This window comes from Sciurus carolinensis, chromosome 3 (assembly GCF_902686445.1).
Source record: "Sciurus carolinensis chromosome 3, mSciCar1.2, whole genome shotgun sequence".
Classification (NCBI taxonomy): domain Eukaryota; kingdom Metazoa; phylum Chordata; class Mammalia; order Rodentia; family Sciuridae; genus Sciurus; species Sciurus carolinensis.
The window spans coordinates 10,034,145-10,061,182 of NC_062215.1; the positions used below are offsets into that span (position 1 = coordinate 10,034,145).

The following is a 27,038-nucleotide window of genomic DNA, read 5'->3' on the forward strand; positions in this document are numbered from 1 at the left end:
ACAATTTCTGGGTGTGTCTGCCAGTGAGTTTCTGGAAGAGATTAGCATTTGAATCAGTTGACTGAGTAAAGAAACTCCCTTTAGCAAGGCGAGTGGATATCATGCAAACTGTTAAGAGCCCAGATAGAAAAAAAAAAAAAAAAGCAGAGGACAGAAAGACTTTTTTCCTTCTGGAACTGGGACATCCATCATTCCCAATCAGGCATCAGAGGTCCAGGTTCTCAGGCCTTCAGACTCAGTCTAAGCCACATTATCAGCTTCCCTGGTTCTCAAGCCTTTGGAACCAACCTATATCACGCCTCTCCTTCTCCTGGTTCTCCAGTGGCAGAGGGAATTCCATGTGACATCTTGGCCTCTCTGATGGCAAAGGCCACCTCCTAATACATATCCTCACATATGTCTATCTAGCTATCTCCTTGGTTTTGTTTTTCTGGAGAACCTGGCTATCACAAAGAGCTAGTAAGCATTTCAGTCATTTCCAAATAAAAAACCAGCTACCTGATGACATAAGCTATGCTCTGAGTTTGTTTTCCAGAAATGCCATTATAGATAACAAGCTGACTCTTGGGTTGCAACATATCATATTTTCAAGGGATTACAGAAATTTTAAAATGTTGTTGACATTCCATAGCATCTGCAGGCCCAGAGCTGCATATTTCTTGGGGGTGAGTAAATCTGCATACATTGTTTATTCCGGAATTCTGTATATACACCCTAAAGTAGCAGCCGTGTATCTGAAAGATGTGAAGTTATTTTGATCCTATGTGGAAACTAAGATTCACAAAGTGATAAAACACAATGAAGAAAGTAACTCAGAGCATGCTATGGTTCACCACAATGTGCTTTTATTTAGGTGTTTTAGAATTCTGTTACTTACACTGCAGAACAGATTAAGTGTTGCATAGCACTTGATTTCCTAACTTATGAGATAACCAAGCATAGCATCCCCAAAGTGTCTGACAAAACCTTGTCTACCAGCAGCAGGAAACTGGATACCAATCTGGCTAAGAACAGAGAACTAGGTCTTGCAACCAGCAGAAGAGAGGAAGCAGAAGCATCAGAAGGTGGTGTGTGTGTGTGTGTGTGTGTGTGTGTGTGTGTGTGTTGCGAGGGCAGGGTCATATGCTGAAATAAATAAGGGCTCAAAATAAATACTGCATACTTTTCACTTGTTTGCAACATATCTTGCCAAGGAGCAAATTCTATTATATTTCATTCTTAAGTTTCTATCTCCCCCCTCCCCCAAGTGAGTGCTGTTCATTCACCTCTGCTGCCTACGAAGCTCAAGGAGGGTAATGTGTTTCTAACAAGAGGGTGATTGATAAGATGTGATCCTAGCCCGCTGGGAAGTTAGTTAGGTATGTAGAAGATCAAGCAAAATGAACAGGAAACTATCTTATTATTTTCATTGTGTCTTTATTTCAGTTCCATTTCAGAGAAATGACTGGGAGGGGACACAGGTAACCATGGAAGGCCAGGTGAGGAAACTGACTGGGGACAGTGTATTCCATATTGGTGTAATTTCTCTGGAATGACCCATTGTCAAAGTGAATTTGTCCAGAATTTTGAAAGATGTGCATTGAGACAGAAGTTTCCAGTGGCAAAGGACTTACATTCTCTAGTGGGAAAGGACTTACATTCTCCAGATGGGAGAAAGGAACAGGCATGTTTATTCCAGGGAAAGAAAAGTGATGGCAGATCAGTCAGATATTAAATCAGGCCCAAACTTGGAAACCTTCTCACCTACCTGGACAAAGATTATGAACTTTTAAACCACACACATTTCCTCAACACCAGGTCTAAACAATGAAGCATATTATTATATTTCTAGCAATTGAACTGCAGAAAATGGATGATACCTCCATTTTCAGGTGCTCTAACAGATTTAGCAAAATTATGCAGTATTTAATATATTCATATTCAGCTGGGTAGGAAAATCACAATACTGAAAAGAAACTATGCAAAAACCATACAGCCAGACAATTCAAAACGATAGTTACGGGGTTTTAAACGTCTATTTTGTGAGTCTTCTGAATACATCCACTAAATTGGCAGCACAGTCTGTAAGTAGGAATATGAACCTTCATGAGGTCTGTACTTCAGGTCAGGAAAGCAAAGTACTTGGGAAAACAAAGTCTAAATGTCTTCATTGGCCTCCATTCACTAAATAATATGTACAATTTTACCCAGCTGACTCATAACAAGGATGACCTGTTTTCCGCTAGCTAAAGTTTTCTGAGATGTTGTTAGGTGAACCTTCCCACTTATCTCAGAACTTTCAAACCTGAATTTTCTTTAAAGCAAAACCAAAAAAAAAAAAAAAAAAACCCAGAACAATTACCCCATTCAATCACAAAGTCACTGCCACCAGCCATTTTCCCACTACCCTTTGGACAGAAGCAGAAACGGCAGGTTCTGTCCAGATCAGCTGCCTTGTTTTACCAGCCCAAATACTTTGGCAGGAAGATAAGTGAGTGATTACATCCAAAGTGGAGTCTAAAAACTAAACGCTTGAGCAAAGGAGGGCACTGCATTCTTCAGGGGCAGTGAGACGGTCGAGGCTGGCTGGAAGTGGATTCTACCAGTTCTCTGTGTCAAGCACCGGAGCAGAACTCAGGGCAAGACCCAGGTGTCAAAAACTGTCCTTGCTAGGGCTACCAAGTGGCAGTCTCCTTGTCTGCCTTTATCCTGAGCGTGATGTAACTAGAGAGCCCAAACACCGTCAGTCAGAGCTGTGTGTTCTCTCTAAATACTGGAGTAACTAACTTTCAATCTTTTTTATCTACATGTAGATTTTGATAAACAGAGATGGCAAAAAATGCCACATGTGGCTGCAAGTGCAGTTTATGGGTAAATATTTTCCCTTCTTGTAGCAAGTTAAGCTTCTTTAATAATGTGCCCTGGGGTTGTAGATATCACAGTTTATGGAAATGCTGCAGCTTCACACATTAGTAACTTAGGGCATCGTGTTTTTCCCACTGTTTCCCCTTTGGAATCCCGCTTTGAGGAATTATTGAAAACAGATTAAAAAACAAATAAATGAAAGGGCTTTGGGTGCTGTTCCTTTCCAGCTTCAGGAATCAGGACATACTCAGAATTAAATGAAAGTAGGCACAGGACTGCTCCCTTCTCTGGTGCATAAAAGCCATCTGTAAATGACACAAGACTTAATCCAACCTATGTAGGTGGCAAACTGATGGAGCTTAGTTCCTTACCCCCAATTCCTGTTATAGACCTCCCCCGTTTTGAAAAAAAAAAAAAAGTCAAATAAATAAGGACAAAGTGACCCCAAGCAAGCATATAAAACTATGCTGGGCACACAGTAGGTTCAGAAAGACCAAAGAGAAAAAAAGGCAGGGGATCAGAAGGAGGAATCAGCTTGATTTTCTTATTCATATCTGTGGACTCCATCTAGCAACATGAAACCTAAGCAGATGGTTGCAGAATGAGAAAAGAAAAAATGTCATATGTGTTGGTAGAAACAAAACCGAAAAAAAAATTTTTAGGCATTTTTTTTTTTAAGTTGAGTTTGGAGAATTTTTAAACAGAGGTCTTTTAAATACTTAGGTGCATATATATATATATATATATATATATATATATATATATATGTTATGTATGTATATGCACCTAAGTATATATATACTTAATATATATATTAAGTAATTCAAACCATGGAATTAAAATTGACCACTAGGCATAGCTTTTATGGTATAACAGCCAAAATCATATAAATAAGTAGGAAATAAATTAATGGTGACAAAGAAATAGGTCTTAGGTCACGTCTCCTTCCTGTTAGTTTTTCTAAAGTGCCTAGGTAGAAAAAAAATCACATGCCTTCATTTGCTTTCTTTTCAAAGGCAGCCAGTAACCACCTAAAATATAGTCAGTGTATCCTTAAGTTTCCTATGAGTCAATCCCTTCCAGGCTTAGAAACAGTAGTGCACCCCAAGAAAGGTGATCACTTTGCTCCTCTTTCCAGAGAGGATTGCATGTGAGGAAGAACTTTGAGTGGACCCTCCCACATAAGCTTCAATACCCTGCTAAAGTGCCTGCCCCCAGTTGCTTCATGCTGATTGTCACAGTTCTCCCAGGGACTCTGTATTGTAGCTGTCACTGACCCAATTTAAAAGGAAAACAAATGCCATGGTGGTTAAGTGCCTTGCTTACAGCCCTGGTTTTCAGACTTGAATGTAGAGCAGAATCACCTGGAAGATTTGCTAGACATACAACTGCTGAGCTCCAGTCCCAGGATTGCTGATTCACTAGGTGGGGGACTAGGAATTTTCATTGCTTACAAGTTCCCAAGCAATGAGGATGCTGTAGCTGTAGAACACATTTTAAGAACCACTAGCCTAAATCACATGGCTCAAAAGTACCACAGCCTAGATTAAATACCAGAAGGCACCTGTAATCCCCATAGATTTTTTTTTTTTTCCTTTTGGTACCAGGATGTGCTAACATCCCCACCCCTTTTTTTAATATATTTTATTTTGAAACAATATGTCACTAAGTTGCTTAGGTCTCACTAAATTAATGAGGCTGGTTTTGAACTCATGATCCTCCTACCTCAGCCTCCCAGCAGCTGGGATTATAGGCATAAGATTTCTTTACTGCAGAATTAGAAGAGAAAAGAAAGCATGAAAGTAGTTGGATGGCAGATGAAACTGGAAGGGATGCTGGGTTGAAACCCCAGAGTGGGATTTTCCTATCTGTCACATCCCAGCACATACCCTGACTTATCTGATCCTTGATATTTCCATCACAGAAATAAGAATTCTACTTCCACAGACTCTACTCTCACTGAGTTGGTTTGAAGATAAAAAGTATTAACCAGTATAAAATTTTTTTTTCCGAACTCCAAAATGCCACCACAAATGTCCCTTGTTATTCTCATTGGGAATCCAATCGGCAAAGGAGTAAAGACGAACAAAGCAAGTGAAACAAAATACCACCCCCTGTGATCTGATCTTCAGTTTAAAAGCTGAGACTACGCAAAAGGAAATGCCACACACAGCAAAGAGATTTACTAGGACCTCAGAAAGCTAAGTCATCTTTAAGATGAATGCACTAGTGATTTAAAAGGTAGGGAAACCGTCTCATTTTTCCCAACAATATTTTTCAACTTGTAAAGTAAACATCCTATTTTTTTCAAGATGTATTATTACCAACAAATATGGAGAAATAATTCATAAACAATCATCAGAGTATAATCATTCCTTGAACAGGACAAATTCAGTATTAACAGCTTTCTGTCTCTGTTACTGTAGTTTTCTTTCATTCAAAGAATACTGAAAATGTTCTACTTTTAAAATGCATATTGTTTTTTTGTACCAGGGATTTAATCCAGGGACACTTAACCACTGAGTCACATCTGCAACCTTCTTTTATATTTTATTATGAGACAAGGTCTCATTAAGTTGCTTAGGGCCTCACTAAGTTGCTGAAGCTGGTTTTGAACTTGTGATCCTCCTACCTCATGATCCCAAGCCATTGGGATTATAAGTATGTGCCACTATGCCCTGTATAAAAATACAATTTTATACAATGACTACTGGCTTTTTTCTGATGCCCTTTCAGAAAATATAAATTCGACTTTATTGGTAATATATGCTCTGAAACAATGAAATATAGAATTTACTGGCTAATAAATGGCAGACACAATATGTTGACAAGTGAATTCATGTTACTATTGCTCTCATTAACTAACTGCAGTACAAAAGCAAAAACTGTTTACATCTACTTTCTCATGAGAATTCCCATGGTACTTATTTCCATATCAAGAAAAATAATTTCCAGCCAACCAAAATACATATAATATTATCTTGGCATAATTTAGGAGAAAGTTCTCAGTCTAGTCTAAGAAACCTTTCCAAGACAACTGAGCTCTGTTTTTATCTACAATTTCCCTTTCAAACAAATAGTACCACAGTTCAATACTTGCTAGTTAAGCTAACAGACTGCCCTATGTCATTAGGACTAGGAAGATTGATTGCATTTTTTCTATCAATGAAATATCATTTCTCTTGTGTTGGGTAATATACTTGCTCAATGAAGTGAAATCCTTATTGGTTTGCTCTGTTGAAGTTTGCTTGTGCTGATTAACTTTTGATGTGAATGACAAATCTCTTCTCTTGGTCAACTGGGGCTCTGATAATTTCTTTTCTATTTCTCCTCTGTTTGTTTTTATTCTTTAAATTCCTTGGTAGGCATCACAGCACTCTAGCGTTTGGTGTACAAAATAGAACACTTCAATGCAATTAACAATCAAAGCATTGAGCAGGACTGAGGTGCTGGGATTTGATTCTATTTTATTCTCTCAGTGCCTAAGCATCTCTTAGAACTTCTTTTTGAGTTATGTACAAAGGTTTTTTGACAGGTGGGTATGTAATCCAAATGATGTAGCTTAGCATCCCTAACAACCTCACAGATATGACTTTATGGCAAACTGAGGGCACAGATTAGTGATTATAAGTGCCTACTACAGAGAAAGACTGCCTAGTCCTACTCTAACTGCATCACTTACTGTAATAGCCGTGCAACCTTCAGAACATTATGTGGCCTCTCACTTCCAGTTTCCTCATCTGTAAAAATGAAGTCTGTCATACAGATGGAAGGATGAATATATTTAAAGCACTTAGGATGAAGCACAGCATGGGTTTATTGGTGACATAAAAAATTTTTAAAAATTGAAAATGTGATCTCTGTTCTGAAATGGCACACATTCCTTTGTTATCGGTAGGTGAAGATGTCATAATCTCTCCATATCATCTCCTAGGGTTCATGAAAGATTTGCAATTTCCTTTCATTAATCAGGTGACAGAACACTTGGAACATGGAAAGAAATCATTCCAAGAAATCATGAGGTCACTTACTGTGACACCAACTTCATGATATTTATAAAATATGGGGTCTATGAAACACATAAGAGCTACTCAACTAGATAACATCTGGGCAAGAAACTGAGGCAGAAGGCTGGGAGCAGTGGTGCATGCCTGTAAGTCCCAGGAGGCTGAGGTAGGAGGATCACAAGTTTGAGGCCAGCTCCAGTAACTTAACAAGGACCTAACTGACACCCTTTTTCAAAATAAAAAATAAAGAAAAGACTGGGATTGTGACTCAGTGGTGAATCACCCCTGGATTCAATCCCCCGTACCCAAACAAATAAAAATAACTGCGGCAGAAAATTAAGGTTAAAAAGTTGTTGAACACAATCTAATTAAAGAAAAAAAACAAAAACGAGGGAGAATCTCTAAAAGGTTGATACCATGGGCAAATCATTGTGCAGGTTTGGCGTGACGTTTAGAGGGTTTGGTTCCTGCCTTCACTACTTTCTAATAAGTGCTAATGGTCAAGGAATTTTGCTGCTGCTTTTTATGTCCTCTCTGTTGTTTTCTTAGTTTCAGAGAGGGATACGTGATAGCAAAGCAGGACAGACACTGCCGGAAGGGGTTGGAGCTTAGGAAAGTGCCTACAGTGACGGGAAGGAAGGCGTCTGAGTCCCTGCAGGGAGTCAGTTGCTATCCATCAGCACCACCACTCCCAAAGACCAGGAATCTCACACCATTCACACTCATCAAACTGTCCAGGGAGCATTTATTTCTTAGTGTTTCACTCTTAAATAGAGAGGTAATCTAACATCAGACAGACAATGTGGGACTCGAGGCGTCATTCAATGTTTAACTTTCCAACCTCGTTCTTGAGCATCAGTCTCATTCTGTAAGAGAGACAAAAGAAGTTCTATTACAGCTCACGTCGGGGTCAACTAAGACTCTGCTACCGTCAGTGAAGAGACTGGTGTGAGGGACCATGTGTCAAGTCAATCATCTCTTTCTCTTTTGGACCCAGGAATCGGGCGGGGTATATTCTAATTGCATCAGTTTCACTAAACTTGATGCTACGCGTCCCAATATTCCATTTCCTTCCCAGCTTCAGGTGAGCCTGGGATTGGGGGACATTTTGCATGACTTGTGCAAGCATAAGAAAACCACTGCTGTACTCTTTCTATACCAGGAGGTCAACCATGAACCATGTAACAATTTACTCCACTGGGCCCTGATCTGCTGGTGCATTTGGTTGGTGTGGCATGAGCTGGTGAGCCCACGGTTCCTCCAAATCTTCTGGTCTCCTCCTTCATTTTCTGTGACTCTGAGGTTACATGAGGAAGGTACTAGCTTTTCCTGATAGTCACCCCCATTAACAAGTTGGGGGCTCAAAGGTCATGAGAAACTGACATGGGCTTCATCTTATCCTGGTGGCATCTGCCTAATCCTCCCTGGTTCTACCATTTTGTTGACTTCTTCAATTTCGCCATCTGTCTTTCCAACAACCTGCCTTCCAGCTTTAGGGCTCCAGCAACAGTTTCACCAACAATACAGGCACCTAGGCTGTGGCCACTTGTGCAAGTCAAACACTTTGAGAAGATGATATAGTTTATTATATAGTATCTTAGTAGTTTTTTGTTTTGTTTTGTTTGTTTGCACTGGGTATCCAACCTAAGGGCACTTTTCCACAGAACTACGTCCTGAGATCTTTTTATTTTTTTATTTTGAAACAGAGCCTATCAAAGTTGTTGAGGCTGATCTTAAACTTGAGATCCTTCTGCCTTAACCTCCCCAGTCACCAGGACTACAAGTGTGTGCCCCCATGCCCAGCAGTCTCCTGGCAGTTCTATTCACTAATCAAACCCTGATGGATTGAGCCTGTGATCCGTTCATGGAGGGAATGCATAAGTTAATGAGGGAAATATCTTCATCTTATAGATCAGAAATGGATGGAGAATTACTCACTGTCAAATAATAAATGTATGCTGGAGAAAGAATGAAGACTTCTGACCCAGAGCTCTTTCCCTGCACCCTGATGGCTCCATCAGTCTCTCTTACCATGTGTCCCTTGATATATGGAGGAACCGAGTGTTTGTAGGGAAATTCCTAGTACCATCTTTAGCACTCTATCCAGGTGCGAAAAGATGTTCTTACCATGTACTCCCAAAACAGAGTTAATGCCAACATAGTTTATGGCAATAAAGCACAAGAAACAAATAACTTCAGAAAAAACAGCAGCCTCAATGAGCCATTATTATGCTCTTTTGTTAGAGATGGTTCTACATCTTAAAAACCCTACCTCCATTTCAACCAAAGACTCCCTTAAAAAATAGGGAAGCATCAATAATCATCTGCTTCTGTCTCTTCTCTGTGCTCCACATTTCCTATTCAATTCTCCTCCTTTTCCAGAATCAGTAGCAGATAATGGGGTGTAGTCTTAGAGGTGCAGTCCCTAATGATTTGAGAGAGGGATGAGGGGGACCCTCTAAACCTCCCCTCACGGAAGCACCTACCTAGGTCTAATTCTGGATTCCATTTTTACCACTCCGCCTCCATTCTCATCAAGAACCCTACTCTCTAGCCACAACATGAGACTTGCGTGCCTTCCCAAACCTGTTAAGTTCTTAAGAATCAGGCAAACATGTCCTTTTCCTTCAAGCTAAAACACAAGATATTTCTACTATACTGCTTCCTGATTCCGCAGGAAACAGTTCTCTGCTTGTATCTTTATTTGGTAGACTCTGGCTTTCCCAATGGCAAGAAGCTCATGGATTTATCTTTATACACCAGTGTGCAATAGAGTGAGTCATCGCACACCTGCTCAGAAGAAAGGAGATGCTATGAAAACCCAGGTGCATAAGTTTCTGTCTACTGAACAGCAGTATGGTTACTAAATGCCATTATTTTGATGTCTAAAATAACCAGGCCCACAATACTGTAGTCCTGGCAAAGCATTTATCATGGTACCACTTTTTGTGTAATTAATATAGACACTTAATTTGCACATGGGCATCTGTACCCATGAACTGTGGTGACTGAACAACTGGTCTCCAGGAGACACTTGTATACTTTTTCTCGCCTGCCAACTCCACTCCCTCGGTACTTATGTGCTTCCGCTGCAGAAGTTGCCTCAGCTGGTCGCAACCAACCTCCATGCAACCTGGAGAAATGGTGCCTACTATTTGCATTTGCAAACACCAGGGATGAACCGACAATTGTGCAGGAGAACCACCACACACACACACACACACACACACACACACACTCAAACCATGCAATACAATGCACAGAAAACATTATGTGAAGCTTGGTGCCTTTGATTTTGTTCAGGTCTGCATGTTCATGGTTTTGCTCGCTGGGTTTTTGTTTCTCTGAACTTTTATTCAGCACTTAAACTCCCAGTACCAATGGTGTAATCTTATCTCCAGCTCAATATTGTTATTTAAAACAATAAAATTTTAGCCATGAGGAAATGAAAACACCTTCGATTCCCATAAAGCCCAAATTTAAATATGAGTAACACATAAGTCTTAGATAATTTGCTCAAATTAGCTGCACTGTTCTCTCCTTGTCACCACCCACAAGTTGGCTCAATCCTGACCCCAACAAAAGGCAAGTTGAAATGGAACAGGCTTTTTGATATGAGAAGCCTGGTGTATCAGTCATGGTTTCTAATATTCTGGCACCTTCTCAAATTTCAGTTGCATGTCCAGAAAGGATTTTATTGTGTCATCCATAAACAGGACGCAGTAATAAAAAGCAAGAACACTAAAAGGTCAACAATGACCTAAGTGGTCATCAGAGATGGCCACAGACTTTCAGGTGTTAATTGGGGAAAGCTATCAAGCTCTTCTCCAGCATACCCCTGTGCTGCCTTCCACAAAGGAGAACCCATAATAGGTTCCTCTGAATCATTTTTGTGGTCCAACCATTAAGCCAGGTGCCTTGTTTTTGTGAAGTTACTTTGGATTATTTTCCCACAATGGAGACAGAATGTTGTGAACTCCCTTTGTCTGGAGTGATCTCCCCTGAGATAAGAAGAACTCATAGTTGTGAAAAGACTGGCCACATCCATGGGTGAGTAGATAGTATTCTGGGGCAGAGCCAACTAACTAATCAAGTAGTAATCCAATCCGAGAGTTTTGTCTCATAAATATCATGCTCCAAAAGTATTTCTCAAGATTTTTCCACTAAAGAGTAAACATTTGCAAGCAGAAGAGAAATGTGTACATTATTCTTATCACTACCCATTATTATCACTATATACTGTAAGGCTATATAACCCAAAGGACTGGTCCCAAACTCAAAATATTCCAGTGTCTTGTGAACTTTTCTTTAAAACCTATGCCAGCCTTGAACTGTGTTATATATATTCATACTTGCATTACCAAAATAATTATTTAAACTGTTTATCAGTTACATTACTTGATTTCCCTTACTGCCTATCTAAACTGTGAAGTTAAATAAATGCTTCCAAATGCCATATCATATTTATTGTGGCTTTTAAGAACTCCTGGTATGCAGCTACCACTGTGGACAGATATTCAGAGATAGGACTCATGCACATGAAAAATTAATGGCATAAAAATATAGAAGGGAGCTAAAATAAACAAAATACATGGACTCTATAATGAGTTTCATGGAAGAGGAAGTAATGCCCGTTATAAGGATGGACTGTGAGTGTCTTTTAAAATAACTTGTTCTTTCCTTCAATTAAAGCCTTCACCAAGTTGCATTATTTAAAAACTGTATTGAATTAATTATTTCATTATTTAAAAATTATTAAATGTTAACTGTATTAAATTAATAGATGCTTCTCTGAGCAAGGATGACAGTCTTAGGCAGATCTGTTTTGTGGAATTTAAAAGGTATGTGAGTAAAGTACAGTTCTTAATCTCTTACAGAAATTGAAACTTCAAACTTATATCTCAATAACTACATTGCAAAATCCAGTTGATTGAAAATGACCTATGTTATTGTGATAGTTAATTTAATTTTACTTCTCAACTTGTCTGGGCTATGGTACCCAGTTGTTTGATCAAACACCAGTCTGGCTATTGCTCTGCAGATGTGTGAGAGGCGATGGACATTTATAATCAATAGTCTTTGAGTACATCACAATGTGGTTGGGGCTCATCCAATCAGTTGAAGGCATTAAGAACCTGAAAAGGCTTCCTGAAGCAGAAGCTGCAATTTTTCCTCAGCAGTGTAGATTCCTGTCTGTGGGCCTACCCTGCAACTTTGGACGTAAGACTGCAACATTCACTCTTACTAGAATTTCCAGCCTGCTGGCCCAACATACAGAGTTCAGATTTGCTAGTCACAGCCATGTGAACCCCCTTCTTAAAATAAAGTCTTCTTCCTGTCTCCCCAGCTGCTCCCTATCCACCTCTCCCTCTTCCACTTTCTCCTCCCCCTCCTCGTTCCAGACACCCCGTAGATCCTATTTTGACTAATACAGTAACCACACTATAGTGGGGAAAAGACAATAATTATTGGAGAACCATCAGGGTACTCTGGCAATAAAAAATCTTGTAATGACCTTGAGAGTTGAAACAGTATTTTATTATTTTAAAAGTTTTTAATTCCAAAAGCACTCTGAGGATGCTGATCTGCCATGAACTTGGCTACAGCCTCTGGTTTTCCTAGAAGAGGTCGATTGGTTGGTTTGCTATTCATACTTTATGTTATCCTGAGATTAAACCTTTGGCTTGCTCTTAAATATTTACAGATCTGCCTTTTTGATAGATTCAGGGCAAGAACCACGTCTTTGTTATCTGGATATCAGATCAGTTCATGCAATGGTCCTTAATGAATGATTGATTGCATGGGAACATGGTTCTGATTTAAAATAGGATCTAATAAAAAATTTTAATTTTCCAAAATAAAATGTGTATTTTTTTGTCATGTTTGCTGGAACATACTTTTTATCCCTTTAAAAAAAGAGGAATGTCTAAATATTAATTTTTCTCTTGAAAGAAGAAAAAAATCTTATAAAAGATAACCTAAAGCCATGGAAGCATATTAAATCTTTAAAACAGTAGTCACATAAGTAAAATAAAATAAGAAAGTAAGGTGATAGTTCTGGAACATGTTAAGGTAAAAACTCACCTTCTTTCTGTGAAGTCATTGGATACATCTAATTCTTAGTGATTGACTATTTTTCAATTTTTTTTTGTACCTGTGGACACCTTCACATCTAGTTTTGGGAGAAGGTGAATGTGGAGCCAAGATAATTGGGAAAAGTTGACTTTAACTGTGAAATGCTGCTTTTAAAATGCTATATGTGTTTTACATCTGAATCCTTGATTTTTAGAGTAAGAAAAAGGGAAAAAATTGATCACATCTTAAAAGTAGCTATGTAGAAAATAGAGTTATCTGTCTCTTATATCAAAGAGTGTGAAATAAATACAACATCTTGGGTACAAGGGACCCAAAGAATGATACTGAAAAGAATTCTCAGTCAAATCTGCAGATGCTGACCAGCTAAGAAACAGCGCATAACTGCTCCTGCAGAGGAATCTTACATGCAATGCATTTCAGAATATAGACAAAATCTTCTCCCTAAAGCTGGACCCTTGGGCCTAGAACCTTTCACCAAAACCATCTATTAGAGTTTATAAAGTAACACACATTTGCTTGTATGTAGTCCCTATATCCCCATGGTTTCCAACGAAGGGACCATTTGGAGATGCCAAAGCTGATGGACGTACTTACTGGTCATTGCTCACTACAATGTAAGAAAAGAGCACATCCCAGCCAGGAGAGAGACAATTGAAGAAAGTCTTTGGATTCTGTTTGCCACTCAAGAAATCTGCTTTTACTTTGCCCTTGCACGTCTGTCAACAGAGAGGCCCTGGCTCCCGCCATGTTGAGGAGATGAGTGTGTCCACACAGGCCTCACGGTGTGACCACGTGATAGGCCTCCACATAGCCTTGGTGTTAAGATACCCTACACTTACTGGGCTGGACCAGCGGAAGGAGCAGGTCTTCTTTTGCTCTTATGCTCACACTCAGTGGTTCATTCTTAATTCTGTATTTTGTTCACCTGTATCAGCTGCCTGTCATCCACAATGCTCTACTGTCTCTCTACCTATTCAAATCAGTTCTAACTTGCAGAATCCTTTCCATCTTGGAAAGAAAAAAGACACATCTGCACAACCTCATCTGCTATGATTTTCACTCTCTCCACCTTGCTTTGGCGGTACTGGACTCTTGGCTGCTTCTTCAACATGCTAGTCTCATGGTTGCCTCAGGGCTGCTGCAGGGACCATGGCTGCTCTTCCACAAGGACTCCACGTGGCTGACTTCCTTACCAGCTCCAGGTCTCCACTCAAATTTCAAGCTTCTCAGGGAGTGCAGCCCTGTGGCAGCAGCTTTGACGATGGTTCTCACCATCTCCATCTCCCAGTATTCATGCTCCTGTTTAAATTCCTCCCTTTGAGTGTGAACAGCCCAAAGTGATTCCTGTGATTAGTATATAGCGCAAATGAGGGGATGTCACTTGCAAGATTATGTAAAGAAATGGGCTCTGACTCCTGTCCCACCTTCTCACTTGCTTGCTACTATGGGAACCAGCTGCCATGTTGGGAGCTGTTCTACTGTCAGGTCTGTGTGGCAAGGAACTGGAGAGAGGGTTCCAGACCACATGGGTGGAGAACAGAAGCTACCATGCAACTGCCCATGAAGGGACCAAAGCCAGCCAAATACCAGGTACGGGCCCTTGGAAAAAGGTCCTCCCCAACTGAGACTGGAGATACCTGCAGCCCCTGTGGACACTTGGACTAAATCAAAAATCCTTTCTACTGAAATAGGAGATTCATGAAGACAGGATTTTATGTCTTTCTCTTTTCACTAATATATTCTAAATATCTAATCAATGCCTGGCACAGAGTAGGCAATAAACAAATATTTGTCAAAGGCATGAAATATGATAGTAATCTATGACAAATAATCTGTTTTTCTTCCTTCACTAGCAATAAATTCATCAAGAAAATGGTACCATTGGAATCAACAATCTCCCACCCAATCTTGAGACTTTAAGACCTGTTTGTCAAGTAATAAATATTTGCGGAGAGGATTAATCCATAAATAAATTACTGGAAAATATGTGTTGCTAAGTGCAATAACCAACCAAATCAAGGAAATGACCAGGTGACTCATTTTCTCAATTCCAGGATTTAAGAGTATGGAGGGAAAGAAAAATCAAAATTCTAGGGTTTTTTTTTGCACAAGCAAAATGTAGGTGTTGGTCTCTTAAAAAAAAATAAAAAGCTATTTTTTTCTTTATTTAAAACAGTACTCATGGGAAAAGTCTAAAGTCAGAGTCTCAGTGACCTATGTTCCCAGTACATCCAGGTCCCATGATCCTGAAAGACCCCTGTGGAGACCTTCTTCTGTGCCCTTTGGATCAGCCTGACACCTCTCCAGGTCAGTGTGCTGCCAGAGCTATCTCAGGTGGTGGTGGGGTACATGCATTTTGAAATGCAGTCAAGACACAGCCAGAAAGAAGAAAATCTAAGCTTCATTTATAAAATAAATATCCTAGGCCTTTACAAGGAGGATTCACTCAGGGTAGTTCTTAAGCCTCCAGAAATTGGTGAGCACTTAAAGGCTCATACCCCTCCTTACATAGAAATATTTATAGTCCCTGTGTGGCCCGAAATGACAAAATGTTCCGCCCACTATTTCTAAAATTAGGTTGGAGGTTACTTTCCCTAGGACTAGGAAGTCACATAGAATATTAATATAAACTTCATATAGGACAAAAGCTGAACAGCGTGTTCAAGTGGGGGGTCTTACCAGCTTGACAAAGAGCACCCGTGCCAAATGCTTACCTTAGATGCCCTTTATCTCTCTAGTGGTTCCCCCAAAGCACCATTTTGGCAGTTGCTAATTTTCATATCTGAACTTGGCCTTATCATTGATCTCTATATAGTGAAAAAAAATATATTTTTCAAAGCCTTCTCCGCCCAAGTCAAAATGCTTATTTAGAAAAAAATGAATGAAAATAGCCTATCAAAAACTTTTCCACTCCTGTCTTTTCCTCCTGCTTCAAGGATGGTTGTAGTCTTGTTTTGTATGAGATCAACGACTTGGATCTATCACAATTGTCAAGTTTTAAAATAAAGCTTAAACAAGATCATATCTATCACTCTATCACTCAAGTTCTCTCTCTCCCCCTCCCCCACCCCACTGCTCCCTCCCAAGTTGAACTGAACTCTGGACCCTGTTCATTTTTAAACTTCTTTTTGGCTTCATTTCAGATATTCCTTAAGTGTAATCTACAAAACAGCTGTGGTTTAAAGACTTCATGGCATTTTGTTGGTTGAAATCAGCCAGAGAGAGAGGTTGGTCTGCCTTTTCCACGGTGCACTCACAGATGCAGGGCTGCGTCTCTCCTTGTCACCAGGCTGCTTCCCACGGGGCTGTGAGGACGTGCTCAGCAGAAGCGCTGCAGCCCACCTTCCTCAAGACCTTCCAGTCCACACAACCACGTGAGACCATGCTGCACCTGCCCAGAGCTCACTGGGTTTCTAGAAAAGGTGTTTACCACTTAAATCCACCCACAAGGGGAAAAAAATTAGACTCTGCATATCAGAGAATTCATGGTACCAGAGAGCAAGAATGTATAAGCCCATACTTTCCTGAATAAATTCTCAAGGACAAAGAGTTCTAAGATTTTAATCAGAAAACATTAAAAGGAAACTAAAGAAAGGGAAGAAGGAAGGAAGGAAGGGGGGAGGAAAAAAGAGAGAGAGAAGGAAAAAGAACTATAGAGGAATTACATGAAACCTATTGGAGAAAATTCATTGCTTGCAATTCATGTTAAAATAAGTATAGAGAAATGCATGTTTTATCTCGTCTCATGTTATTACATATAAAGAAACAGTTCACCTACTTTTCCTGAAGCGTTTATGAGAGTGGATAAAAATGTATGTTTTTTCAAGGTTTGCAGTTATATAGTTTATATATGGAGAGAGAGAGAGAGAGAGAGAGAGAGAGAGAGAGAGAGAGAGAGAGAGAGAAATTCAATAATCAGGTAATGACAGAAATCCTAGAATGTTCCATATGGCATGACTATGATGAAGCCACTTCAGGTATCTACACATATCCTGGCACGTAAGGTCTATTTAACAGACTATAAACACCAATGTACTTTTTGCCCGAAGCTTCAAAATAAACTAAAAAATATGACACACATTTTCAACCCTACTTAAAGCACTTGAATAGGAAATTAAATTAGTTTAATTACATTTAATCCAACCTTGATATCTGTATGGGGGGGACACAGCAGATTGCTGCTTCCCCAGGAAGGAGACCAGCAAGAGCAAACCATAGACCACATGACTTTATGTAACAGCAAAAGTAGAGTCACACTTACCTTGTGTTCACGCTCCCTGCGAGAAATCTGTGAGCTATGTGCTCTCAGCTGGGCTGTGGTAAGAACACTCTTTAGTTAATAATAAAGGGGGAAAAAGTCCCAGACACCAAGAATCTGGGTTAACCATTGACACTGGTTTGTTCCTACACTGGGAATCTGCACAGGTAGCCTCTGGCATCTTATAAATCAGGCGATAGCCAGTCAGCTGAGACAGCGATGACCTCACTACCTCTGTACCTCTGGAGCAGGTACACGGTGAAGGTCACTCAAGTCTACCACTAAGGGAACACTCACTCAGGGATCCAAAGGAGGAAGATTTCCTGGGCCAGAAACACACTCAACAATGCCAGTAAAAAGTGACTCAAATATTTGCAAACAGGATAGTTGGGAATTCACCTGTGGAAATGCTCACGCTAGATTTCAGATTTTGTCTGAACAGTGCAAGGAAACCCTTCCCACCAGAATTCTTTGTCTACAACCCGGCAGGTGAGTGTTGACGCTGCAAGCCAGTGAAAACTGAGACAGGATGACTAGACATTGCTAAGCATCCATGCAGTCCTCCGCTTGGCCTGCCTACGAGGATTAGCGTGGGTAGCACAGTTGACAAAGCAGAAGGCAGAGCCTGGAGCTGAAGAGTTCTCTTTCCCCAACTCCATCAATCAGAACTTGAGACTGAGGGCAACTAAGATGCGGGCTGTGACCCAGGTCCTAGTGAGTTAAAACGCTGGGGTGGTCATGTGGCCAAGCTAGCTCACCAGAAAGCAGAACATTGAGTGGTAAGAGAGGAGGTAGATTTTAAAATGCCGGAGTCAAGAGAAAAGTCCAGAAAGTGTGACAGGCAGCCATGAAGAACTAAGGAAACGACAGTCCCAAGATCTCCAGAATCTGGGAAAGAGGAAAGTCTATGTGAGTTTCTTGCTTACCAGGAATGAGCATTTCCTCTTACTCCAAAGAGCCCTGGAGGTCAGGGAACTTGGAGGACCACTGATTCAATCTCCAACTTCCAGAGACCTTTTCTAGGTTCTCACTCTAGTTACTGTTTGGGGGTTGTTTGCTTTTGATTTCCATTTTTAGAAGCATGAATGCTTGAGAAAATAAGATTAGATTTCAGTGTCGGTGTTGTTACTCACTAGCTGCGTGACATTGGGAAAAGGCTTAACCTTTCTACGTGCAGTTTCCTCATCTATGAAATGGAGATGATGGGAATGATAATAGGAACAACAGCAGCACCTACCTCAGGTAGATCATCAGTGTTCCACACTGCTAGCCATCGTCAGGGTTTTGATGTTCTGATGGGAACATAGGTTTGCACCCTGTTACCCAATACCTGTACAAGAATCTGAACTTCCCAAGGAACTCAACTTTTCAGTCACCCATGAATGACAGGTTGCAGTCTCTGCAAAGAAGTTTGAAGACTCTACATTTCCATGCTAATTGAGCAACTTTCACGGTGAGGCATCCATAATAAGAGTGGTTTGATCTTTTAGTGAATGTTTTTGCTTGTTTGAAAACGGAGCTCCATTTATTAGTGTTCCATGCCACAGGAACACTTTAAAAAGCTCAAGATTGCACTGCACCCTCTCTGCTCTGGAGGGTGCATTCAGGAATGGTGACTTTGGGTGAGTGGGTGATGAAGAATCCAAATACCACAGAGCAGAGCAGGACGGGAGGCAAAGCTGGGGAAAATGGGATCATGTCCCAACCCCGACTCTGTCAGAGCATCCTTGTGAAGCTTGGTTCCTTCGTTTGAAGTAAATTCTAGGAATATCAGGCACACCCATACTAACATGTCAGTCCAAAAGCACTTTCCAAAGCCAAATAAAAACAATATCTGGATTTCTGGATTGGCCTTTCTGTTGCATGCCTCCGGGCCTTCAATCTACCTGCATTGAAATGACCTTGGTTTGAGGTTCTGCTTTTGGGAATTGCAGTCTGCCTTCAAAATAGAAAGGAATTGAGCAAATGCAAGGAGAAAGTTTATTTAAAGAGCTGTCAAATTACAAGATGGTGAAGAAATAATCTGTTACTTGAATGAAGGACTTAAAGTGACAGATAATTCTCCTTTAGAATGATCTACCCTTGACGGCTTGGGACAATGTCATTAATGGCCTGAGAGGAGGTTACACAATACAGAGGGGCGACTTATGGCATAGAGTTGAGGCATCGGTCCTTTATTTGTGATAGTAGCAGGCTCCTTCCTGCTTCCCATTTTTGTAAAGACTGAGTGAAGAATAGTTTTTACATTTTTTTAATAGTAACGAAAACCAAAGAAGAATATTTTGTGACATGTAGAAATTAATATGAAATTCAAATTTTAGGATCCATAAAAAGTTTACTGGAGCACAGTCCCATTCATTTTCATATCATTGATGACAGGTTCATGCTACCAGAGCAGAATTCAGGGGACCTGAAGTCTCAACGGAGGCGATGCCATTTAAAGCCTGAAATATTTAGTACCCCGGTCTTTATAGAAAAATGTTTACCAAACTTCAATCAAGCTGAACTGTAAAGTTCACTGTTCCCCAAAGGCAATGTTCCAGTTTTTTGATTAATGCACTTTCTCACATGTTTAAGTTTGAGTGAATTTCTGTGATTTAAAATCCTATTGTTTGTGGGTGTGGTGGCACATGCCTCTAATCCTAGTGGCTCTGGAGGCTAAGGCAGGAGAATAGTGAGTTCAAAGTCAGCCTTAGCAATTTAGCAAGACTCTAAGCAACTTAGTGAGATCCTGTCTCAAAATAAAAAATAAAGAGGGCTGGGGATGTGGCTCAGTGGTTAAGTACCCCTGGGTTCAATCCCTGGAACAACAACAACAAAAATCCTATTATTAGGGTTTGAATTCTATATGGCCTCCAATGCCCCATAAGCCAAAGGTTTCCTTTCCAGATTATGGCACTAGTAGGAGATGGGGGAGCCTTCAGAGGGGGCCTCTTTGGAAGGGAATTAGATCATCAGGGGCATGTCCTCGAAGGGGATTTGGGATCACAGTTCCTTTGCTCTCTTTTTGTCTCCCATGATGGTCATAAAATGAACAACTTGGTCCTACTACTTGCTCCCTGCCGTGAGGTTCTGCCTTACCACAGGCCCCAAAACAGTAGAGCCAACTGACCAAGGACTGAAACCTCTGAAACCATGAGCCAAATAAATCTTTTCTTCTCTTTATGTTGACTTTTCTTGAGTATTCTGCCTTAGCAATGGAAAACTGACAACTATCTTCCCTTCAAGACTTCTTTTGTTAACTCCTTCTTTGTCTACTCTAAACATCAATTAATGGTTTAAAAAAAAAAAAAGAATAAAACTTTCTTTTTTTCCTTTTTGGGAGGAGGGGTACCAGGGATTGAACTCAGGGGCACTTGACACCTAAGCCACATCCCCAGCCCTGTTTTGTATTTTATTTAGAGACAGGGTCTCACTGAGTTGCTTAGAACCTCACTTTTGCTGAGGTTGGTTTTGAACTCTCCTGCCTCAGCCTCCGGAGCTGCTGGGATTACAGAAATATACCACTGTGCCCAGCAAGAATAAAGCTTTTTAAGGTACCTTTCCTTTTTATCTATATTTTACTGTACTTTGTTGTACTTCTTAGTTCCTTCACCAAATTCTTAGTAGCACAGCTAAGAACTGGCTGAATCTTGACTTTGAATCCAGTAGCATGTCAAAGAGAAAGCTACGACATAATAGGTACTAAGGATGAGATTGTGCATCTCTTCATTTTGCTTTCCTGAATTAACCTGCCTTGTTTAGGGAATGGGGCGTTTACATATTTATTTACTCTCCTCAATTCTTTCTTCAGTTCAGTGGTCTAATGAGCCTCCTCACCAAGCCACGCCCATCTCTTTCCCCATGACCCTCTTGCCACACCATATGTCTCAATTGTGATTGTGCCTGGATTGTTCTCTCCCCTTCAATATTGAGCTCCCTTCTCCCTCAGAGTGTCTCACTTCCACTTGAAGGGCTTTGTGTGTTTTCCTGTGTTCCCAGCCCTCTGGAAAATAGATAGTAAGAAGCAGAGGGAGAAGGGAAAAGAGCCACCTTGAGTTTTCTTCTGCAAAGAGCAGTCCAGTTCAGCGCTTCCTTGAGAAGATGCACCATACGTCAACCACGATTTAAACAAAGATGATGAATTCTCCATATCATTTGAAATAATCCAATATATTGAATGATGCAAACAGGTTAAAAGATGCATTGTCTTTTGGGGACTGAGGAATGAGAGGCATACCTTTAAAAATCTCTCCCAGATGTTGAAGATGTACATGCTTTTAACAGACGATAAGAGCAATGAAAATTGGTCTCAATCCTCAATTTCCTTTGACAAATTATGTCTAGTCTTTTTCCCTACTTATTTTTTTTTTTTAAACATGAACTGGGACTTAATTACATTTAACATTTTGAATCTTGTCTTAATGCAAAGAAGCCATTTCTAGCTATGGGGTTCTCAACATCAAGGAGAAGAGGGTCAAGCAGAATTTTTGGAGTGGATGTATTGTCTTCCTAGACCTCTGCACTCACAATAGGCTTAGTGATATGTTGATACTGTGTCAGGGGATTAATGAAAAGATGCCCTGGGAGAGTTTTATACGCTATCAAGCATATACTTGATAACACCCACTTTAATGCACATGACCAAACATTAGGATATTCTCTTCCTCTGCAAGATGTACTTGTAAACTGAAAAGTTGTCATCTGCCTTACCAAAAGCCTTCCATGGGAATGAGGATTGCATCAAAGACAGTCGATTTGATTTCCAAAGATGACCTCAGTTTAAGGACGGTGTTGCTGTTATTAATTCTTTGTCTCTCCAAGGGAAAATTTCCAATCATTACCTGGATATGGCAAGTCCCAGTTCCCAATTGACTTCCTTAGTACACTGACTATTTCATTCATTCATATTTGAAGAGAGTTAATTTACCTGCATCGCTTTCTCTGTTCTTCACTTTCCCTACAGAGGCATAATCCTTTCCTTCCCAATTCATGCTCTCTTGTGCTACTTCAGACTTCAGGAATGAAATGCAAAAAAGAAAGTCCTTGCTGCCACTCTCCCTTCCAAGACATTTTTTCTAAAGCTTTCCTTCCCCCCCAAATAAGAATTAAAAGTGGTATTTCTTTTGACCAGCTGGTAACTAATCCTACTTTAGCAGGAAGGAGAACAGGAAGCCAGCAAAAGAATTTTCCATTCCTGTCTCTTTTAATTTTTTTCCACATCAGGTACTTTTCAAAATCGAGACATTTCCAGTGAGTCTGTAGATCTTCTTGTTTTGTCTACCGGGGTCACGTGTTGGTTAACTTCTCCTGAGCTGATGAGAAACCTGACTGAGCCTGTGTTTGTATCAGGAGGAGGGAGAACTTGAGAACTTTGGAATCTCCAAAGGGACTTTCGCTGAAATGTGAGTCCCCTGCCTGTGCAAACAGCCTTTTTCCTTTTGTGAAGACCAAGTTCACTCAGGGAGTCCATCAAACCACAAATCAAAGTGTCTCGGATGGTAACAAGAACTATACCTCTGCTACAGTTACTCCCTGCTCAAAAGTCTTCTCCCTGCCTGTCTGACTTCCCCTGTCCTCCCTCCCTCCTCCTCCCCCCCCCCCCCCCCCGCTTCCTTTCCTGTTTAATTACTCAAGGGCTCTGTGTACATCACTGCGCTCCCAACCCTCCAAAACATGTTAAGACGCAGAGGAAAAGGGGGGCCAGGGAATCAACCTAATTTGCTTGTCCAAGGAGCAATCCACTCCAGTATTTTATGAAACAATGTAAAGTATTGCAAAGAATAATTTTTTTAAACTCTAGTTTCCTAGAGTGGGTTTAGAAAACAGAAGAGTATGTGAGTAGATGACATTCGAATGCAACAGTATCTAAAATGACATCTACTGCAATGTTTTACATTCTGTCTGAGTAACTACGGCATCCCTCTGGAACTAAAGCCAACTTTTGCTGAATGTGACTCTGGCCCATATCTAGCCCGCATGAGAGAAGTAACGAGGGGGAAGATGGGTCCTGAAGTGAGAGTAGAAGAGAATCATAGCAGCTGATCAAGCTAAGTCCTGCGAGAGAAGAAAGGAGTCATAGGTAGTTATTTTCACTCTCTGACTCTGCAGAAAGAAACTATTCTGAAGATTCTTCATTCTTTATGAGAAGAAAATTCTTCAGTGGCATGAACTCCAGAGAAGCAGGCAGGTATAGGCACAAGACCTTTAGAGAATAAGTCTGAAAATCAGATTTTATTTCCGACTGGTCACTGACCAGAACTATGTGAACCCTGTCAACACACTTACTTCTTTGGATCTTAGTTTTCCTGTGTACAAAATGGAAGACTTGGATGTCCTCTATTATCTCCCATAAAATACACAATTTTATTATTGCTCTTGCCCATATGATAAAAAAAATGAAGTTACGTAGAAAAGGATAAGGACTGTCTTTTTCCCCTCTTTATTCCATGATTAGCTCCTAAAACATGCTCAATAAATATTTCTTTAATGAATGAATAATCTGCAGAAGATTTAATGTTGTTATGAAACAAAATTCTGATTAATTCATTTTTTTTTTTAAAAACAAAGCCACCATTTGGATATTTAGTATAGATCTTTGGGTTGGTTCATGATGATGATCTATATGGTACCAAAAATTGTAGTCACACCTATATCGTTTTCTTTAAAGTCATCTGCTGTTGCTCACATGCAAATGCACTCAGCAATTCTTTCTTTAAGGCGGAAGACTTGGATGCATTACCACTCATCTCCTGCTCCCACTCTTATCTTTATAGACTGCTAATACCATATCATATAAAATAGAGATCCAACCAAGCTAAAAATAAGAAGCATTTTTGTGAGATTTTACAAGCTCAGAAATCTTGCATTTGGTTTTGGATTTGCGTGGTGCTGTTTTGAGACATATACATCTTTTGTTTTAATCTTTTGCACCCAACAAACTGACTGACTAGATTTATAATGCCCAGCTGTTTCAATATCTTGTATGCCACAATCCAGTGTTAGAAGTGACTTTTTTTCACATTTCAACTATTTGCTTTGATTTATACATAGGACAAAACAATGAACGAGCCAAAATTTAACAGAATTGTGTAGCCAAACCACTGCACACGATTATTCCAAAAAGTTCATTTTGCATTCATGATTTCTTTTATCCTGATCTATGCGTTTCAAAAACAGATGCTAAATTCTTATCTATGCATTTCCAAAAGCATAACATATTCTCTTTTTTTTTCTCACTTTCTCAAACACACACGCACATGCACACACAAAAAACACTTCATACTAGTATTCAGAATCTGCACATACTATTGGTTAGTGGAATGATAAGGATTTGTGCATTTATGTTTGATTCAATTAAATATTTAAATTTCTACATTTTTTTGTTATTGTAATGCTAAAGCATCAGGTCAGCAAGCTAATACAAACATTTTATATTATTTACATGTTACCAGACAACTGACTAGTACTCTATAAACAAAATACCAGCATGATAGATTGTTGGCTTCTAATAAAGATGCTTGAACATCATGCCAAATGGACTATATGCTCTCTGATCCAATCCCAAATCACATACCATTTTTCCTTCTTTCTTTAAAAATCTTTTTTAAAAAGTGAATTAGATTTTCAAACAGTTCAATCTTTATAGACTTAAGTCACATAGAAAAAAAAATAGTATCTTCAAAGATTAGATTTAACTTTATCCCAAACAAGTAAATATACTATATACTCACATTTTTTAATAATTTATGAGCATTCTCATATTAAATTTTGATCAACTAAAAACAAAGATGTGATGGTACTCTTTATCCTCAAAGTGTTTTGAAAGTTCATTGTCAGACATCACTGCATTCTAACAGTAAGTTTAGATTTGGTTGAAATGAACTCATTTTTCCCTCTGTATAAACTGGTCTCTCTGGGAGGCGAGACTGGTGGAAAGAGAGAGATGTCAGAGAGTCTGTGTATGGGACGGTCTGCTTGATGGAAAAGGGGATGGGTCTGCTTGATGGAAAAGCTAAGGAGCTAGAGAGCTGGCACCCTGTGGTTGGAGGAACAGACTTCTCTGGATCAGGTGCAATGGTTAGACTCTCTGGAAAGCAGGACACAGGCCTGAGACTGAAGGTCTCACTCCTAATCCCCAGCATTTCTCTTTGCTTGCCTCGGAGCAAGAAGGCACAGGTTGTACAGATATTCCGCTCTCTTCCCTTGATCCAAGTTTCACAAAACACAATCCAATTAAAAAAATACACAGGGCTCCCCCAATGCACATTGAAAGCGAATCCATTTCTCACTCATCAGATAACAGCAATTAGTGACTTGGGTAACCCAACTTCCCTTCCCCGTGGCCTTCATAAGAAAAGGCCAGTTCATTCCATTAGGAAATCAGTGAGATGAATCGTAATGAAAAACCATGAAATTCTGCCAGGACTTAGCAAAGGCCGTGAATAGCCCGGCTTAAAAGTTGAATTTCTTGTTTTCCTTCCTGTGTGGCTCTCTTTGAAAAGGCAAGAAAAAATGGTACATTTGGTGGCTTTTGGACAACCCATTGCAGAGTAGAACAGTGCTGCCAAGTGGTCAAGTTCATCCTAGGTAACCAGAACTACGGGGTATTAAGAATAAAATGACCAGAGGACAGACCCGCAGCGGAAGACAAAGTAGCACGTTCCGGCTTCTAGCTACAGCAGTGCGGGTAGGGAGGAGATGCCATTGTGGAGGATATAGTAAGGACAACTGGGGCAGGAGTGCAGCGTTCCCCCGTGCCTGTCAACCACCCACCACAGTAAACTCTGCTCTTGGAGCTGCTATAACATATCGTATTGCCTCCAAACTAACTATGCTCTTCACCATATGAATCACAGAAGTTCTGGATAAATAGGGGCAAATACTCAAAAATATCAGTAGTACATGAAAAAAAATAAGACCCTAATAAAAAACGTAGTGCAGTCTCCCACATGTTCAGTGTCAAGGAATGTACAGATACCACGACAGGATAGGAGGAAAGACTGCACTTCACCTTGAGAAAACCTGAAGCTTATCTGTGGAAGTGGACCTTGTAAAGGAGATTTGCAGCTTGCAAGTTAAGGGAAGGTAGCCAAAGAAAGGTGGTCTAAACTCTGGAATCTGGGGGAAGGTGTGAACCTTCAGGTGCAGGTGAGCTCATAACGCATGGGGTGTTCCGGGGGATGCTGGTGGAAGTGGAAGGGTTCTCTGTGTGTGTGTGTGTGTGTGTGGTGTGTGTGTGTGTGGTGTGTTGTGCATTTTGCACAGCTCAGTTGAGCTGGGGTGCCTTTTTTTTTTTTTTTTGGTATCGAGAAACTAGGTATCTCAGGTTATAACTCTTTAAACAGTCAAATGAAGAGTTAAGTATTTTTTGACCCTGCACAGATTTCCAGATAGACGCTTGGTGTTGTGTAGACAATAAACATTATGGTGATAACATTTCACCTGTCCCTAATGTTACTTTTATCTCCTCATATAGAGGGCTATTAAATATGGTAGTTAAGAAAATTGTTCATGAGCTTCTTTTCTTCTTATACGATGGAAGACCTTGTGGATTAGATCATGTTATCCTTCCAACATCCTCTTCTAGCATCTATCCTAGCTCCAGTTTTTCATTTTTCCAGGTGTTTCAGATCTGAATTAGTGTTCTATAGCATATCATCTTACTATTGTTCTGTTCTGAAAATTCGTTACCCTTGAAATGATCTTTCCTTGTGGCTCACGTAAAGTTGGAATTTGTTACTATTGTCTTGTGGGTTTTCTTTTTTCCCCAAACCTTTAACACCAGTGCATTTATATAAAATACATAGAGTAAGTCCTTTTCAATATATCCCATTTGGTTTTTCTCCAGTGGG

General features: G+C 40.0%; 1 protein-coding gene across 1 annotated transcript in view; it reads right to left on the bottom strand.

Moving 5' to 3' along the window:
* The window catches only part of Kcnj16 (potassium inwardly rectifying channel subfamily J member 16), a 55,470-nt gene extending 38,223 nt beyond the window's left edge, over positions 1–17,247 (bottom strand). The window contains exon 1 of the mRNA XM_047542832.1: positions 17,209–17,247. The gene's annotated coding sequence lies outside the window, so the exon portion shown is untranslated. The remainder of the gene's footprint in view (positions 1–17,208) is intronic.
* Between the last annotated feature and the right edge of the window lie 9,791 nt (positions 17,248–27,038).